Genomic DNA, 5,000 nt, shown 5'->3' on the forward strand with positions numbered 1-5,000 from the left:
TCCCCCACAGACCACGAACCTATAGCGGCATTCGTCTGAATCTAGCCCGCTTTGCTCCATCCGCACAACGTATGAAGTGTGCGATGGAACCTTCTTCCTACTTTTTAATACCACACTGTCAGAGCAGCCTCTGCCATCATTTAAGCTCAATAAATAAACAAGAATATATCATGCAGATCAAGATACTTGCAAAATCTACCCCACCCCCCAAAGGTTGCCATTAATCCAGCAAATGGTCCATTTTATCAAGATTAAAATTAACGATCCATTACCTTTTGTTAAGGTTAAATAGGTTAAACCTCAAAAACCTTTTGACCTCAAAAATAGTTGGTTTCCCAATTTAGTGACAAAGTGCAAATGCTGTTCAATTTGCAAGTGAATAGGATGAAAAGTGGTGATTTTCCAGATGAAAATTTATGATTTTAGAAGTTTGACCTTGCGTTTACCTTTGACCTTAAAATAACTGCTTTCCTAATTTTGTGACAATGTGCAAATGTTGTTCAATTTTCAAGTCAATCGGATGAAAATTGACAGGTTTTCAGATGAAAATTGATGATTTTGGAAGTTTGATGAGTTGACCTTTGACATTTTGACCTCAAAAATAGTTGGTTTCCCGATTTAGTGACAATGTGCAAAATATGTTCAATTTCCAAGTCAATCGGATGAAAATTTATGATTTTGGAAGTTTGACCTTGAGCTAACCTTTGACCTTTTGACCTCAAATAGTTCGTTTTCCAATTTAGTGACGATATACAAATACTGTTCAATTTTCAAGTCGATCTGATGAAACATGGCGATTTTAGAAATTTGACCTCTGGATGACCTTTGACCTTTGACATCAACATCAATAGGCTTCTCAATTGTGATGAACTCTACAACCTGGTGAAGTTTAATGACGATCAGTTTAGAATTGTAACCTGTAGGCAAGTGACAAATAAACAAAAAGAAGAAGTCATGCGGGGCACGATACTTGCAAAATCCGCCAAAAAAAGTTTTCCGATGATACAGCAAATTATCCATTTCATGAAGATTAAAATTTACGATCTTTATCAAAGCTCGGGTCAACAGGATGAAAAGTGACGTTTTTTTCAGATGAAAAATGATGATTTTAGAAGTTTGACATCGAGTTGACCTTTGACCTTTTGACCTCAAAAATAGTTGGTTTCCCAATTCAGTGAGGCAATATGCAAATGCTGTTGTATTTTCAAGTCAATCGGATGAAAATTGATGGGTTTTCATGTGAAAATTAATTTTCGAAGTTTTACCTAGAGTTGACCTTTGACCTTTTTACCTCAAAAATAGTTGGTTTTCCTATTTAGTGACAATGTGCAAATGCTGTTCAATTTCCAAGTCAATCGGATGAAAATTGACGGTTTTGCAGATGAAAATTGATTTTGGAGGTTTGACCTTCAGTTGACCTTTGACCTCAAAAATAGTTGGTTTCCCAATTCAGTGAGGCAATATGCAAATGCTGTTCAATTTTCAAGTAAATTGGTTGAAAATTGATGGCTTTTCAGATGAAAATTGATGATTTTGTAAGTTTGACCTTGAGTTGACCTTTGACCTTTCGACCTCAAAAATAGTTGGTTTCCCAATTCAGTGAGGTACTATGCAAATGCTGTTAAATTTTCAAGTCGATCAGATGAAAAATGGCGATTTTAGAAACTGGACCTCCAGATGACCTACAACCTCAAAATCAATGTTTCTCATTTGTGATGACCTCTACCACTTGGTGAAGTTTCATGACGATCGGTTTAGAATTGTGACCTGTAAGCCAATGACAAACAGACAAACAGACCGAATAACAAACGCAACCGACCAATATACTTGAAAAATCTTCGATTTTGCAAGTAAAAATAAATAAAAATAATTAAATAAATAAAAGGAATCTGTGATCCTTTCAGTTGGAGTATTGTCTTGCGAGGTGTACCCGATGTGGAAGGGAGGCTGGACCTGTCAAGCATTCTGGAAAACTGTTTTTACATACAATTGTTACATAACAAACATAAACGACACAAATACACATAAAAAGGAGTTTTCATGCCAATTGGATGTCAATAGGTTTTGTGCGTTATTCTGTCTGTTTGTCTGTATTTGTTTGTCAGTCGCCTACAGGTCACAATTTTCAGCTGATCTTCACGAAAGTACCAGATGCACAAAAATACCTTTGTGAGTCGAGAGCAGCTCGAGATTGCTAATTACCCTATTCACTGAAAAAAAAAAGTTCTAAACTTTCCAGAAAAACTATTCTTAACTATTCAACCATTTGAATGGAAACGTTGTCAGTCATATTAATGACAGAAAAATACTTTTGTCATGCAATAACATATTGGATCCCATAATCTTTTAAACGCAATTTGACAAATAACTCCATAGTGATTAGCTTCACCACTACCCAAGTGCTTGACTCTGCACTCAGGTATAATTTTATATCGATTGTTCATTCTCAGATCTACCATAATCTAGATTCCCGAGTGCCAGTCTGCAGTTAGAAGCTCTCCTAGTTTTTTCCCAAGAATGAGATTGCAACAAAGTTGCCCAGTTTAACCAGAGCAAGTGAAGAATGCACAGATTATGGTCGACATCTGCGGCCTCAGTGAAATGTTTTAAGATAACATTTACAGCATTTATCCGAGGCCTTGCGGAACGCGCCAGACTAGGGGCTCGACTAGCATGCATGGTCAGTTTTGAGCACAGTTCATCAAAGTTGTTTAACTTTAACTATAAATGTATTTTACAGCTTGTGTGTGGATTATGTCCAAGTTAGCTACTCCCGTTCTCGAAGGTGTGTTTGTCCACCTCTCGACCTCCTGTAGTGAGTGTAGTATTGTTCATTGTAAAACGGTTTCAAATTAATGTCACATGCACGCAGCTTCGCACAGCAATGGAATAGGGTTGTTCATTTTGCATCTATAATACAAATGCTGGATTATAAAAACGATTTTAACCCTTGGATGCAATGATTGGGCCTCGGAGGCCCACAAGGTTTTTTTCGTTGCAAAAACTATGCTGTACAATTTTTTTTTTTGGAATTAGCATTTTGGAATGACATTCACCGACTTTCATGTTGTTACACAAAATTCAGTGACATAGAAAAAAAAATCCATTCAGGCTTGTGGTACACAAATGCAGGCCTGGGGTCTTCGACTGTTGTTGAACAACAACAACAACAAAATGTTGTTGTACTACTATGTTATATCATTATTTTATTGATATGAGCCTCATTATATGCTCCTATAACTTGGTTACAAATAGTTCAGTGACAAAAATATGAAAATTTTAAAAACTTTACACGAATACATTCGTGGGGCCTCCGAGGCCCAATGGCTGCATAGGTGTAGGATTTTTGACAGTTGTGGACATATACATTCTAAATAAAAGGATTAGTGAATCATATTTTTTGAGCAAATACTCCCCCATGAGCCTCAACTTCTTCGAGAAAAAAAGTTGAAAAACCAAGAACAAAAAATATTTTTTGCAAAAAGAATAAATAGATTCATTATTTGTATGGGATTCTTCCAACTAATAGGATCAATGACAAACATTTTCTGAGCAAATACACATCCATGAGCATCGACTTTGGATTGAAAAAGGATATGAAAGAAAAAAAATCTATTAACAAAAAAAAAACAAGTCAGGAGACGACGATGGTTCACGAGCGAGCGGTATTCAATGACAAAGGACGGACTATAACCAAAACAGGCCCGGACAGGCCAGGCCCGGAAATGTCAAAACGAAGGTTACTGACCTTGAAAGGAGATAGAAAATAATGTATAATCAGTTATGAGGTTAGTTAGCTACACAATACCGAAAATTCAGTTCGATTCCGACAACTTTGAAACTTTGACCTTTGTGACCTTCAAAGGTCAAAGGTTGAAGATTCTGAAATTTGTTGGAAAACTTGTATTTCATGATGTATGTGATAATATAAAAACATGTACGACATTTCACCCTATCAGGAAGCGAATGTTATAAAACAATCAAAAATCGATTTTTCTAAATTACGTGACCTTGTGACCTTGACGTTGGGGCGAAAATGAAAAATCGAGCTCCGTGGGGCTAGACACATGACATTGGCCTAACCAAATATCTAAACCCCTGTCAGATTCCACCAAACCCCTCGGAGAAGATGTAGCTTGAAATCGATTACCCCCTAAAAAGACATCTTTTTCGGGCGTGGCTCCGCCCACAATGGGCGCAATACGCCCACTCTAGGCAGGACACAACTAGATCATGATATCAACCTCCCACCCAAGTTTCATCGAGATCGGATGATATCATCAGGTAGTTATGCTGCGGACCCTCTATAGTTTGTTGCACAACAACATGTAGCCTGCAGTCGTTAGATATGTCTTATTGAATGTAAAGATTAGCCCTTTCCCATTGCGTAGTAATCAAGACGAACATGCGTTGAAGTTAAGCAGGATGTCAAACCTCCGTGTGGTTAAGGGAAGCCATTACTATGAGCAGGAAGGAGTGGCCAAAAGCACGGCCCAGGTGACCAATGGCGAGCCGGGAACCCGTCGCCATGATGCGACAAGCCTCAGCCAATGGGAGGCTGTGGAACATTTTGAAGGGCGTGGGCGGGTCTGATAAACCCCCTTCCAGCGCATTATCATTCTCTTTGCTTTTGGATTTTGCTGCGCTACGACCTCCTGTTCTGAACTCTTGGCTTGGATTTCGCCATGTGGACGACACCCCTCTTGGACTCTGCCTCGCCGATAGTGCTCTTTCTCTTGGATTTCGCAGCGCACAGGAAGACATCTCTCTTGCTTTTTGGGACTTCATCGTGGACACACTTGAGCTCTTGCCTTTTTCGCCACGCCCACGACAAGACCTCGCTGGCTTTTTCGTATCTCCCACGACACGTGTTTGGCCTTTGTGTTCTTGGTCGACACCCATCGCTTCTGCGCCGATCTCTTGCGCCATCTGGCTGACCTGCAAGCTTGTCCAACCTGCGCTGAAGTTCATCAACCTGTGCTGAAGTTCATCTACCTGTG

The sequence above is a fragment of the Myxine glutinosa genome, chromosome 13 (genome assembly GCF_964187855.1).
Source record: "Myxine glutinosa chromosome 13, kmMyxGlut1.1, whole genome shotgun sequence".
Lineage (NCBI taxonomy): Eukaryota > Metazoa > Chordata > Myxini > Myxiniformes > Myxinidae > Myxine > Myxine glutinosa.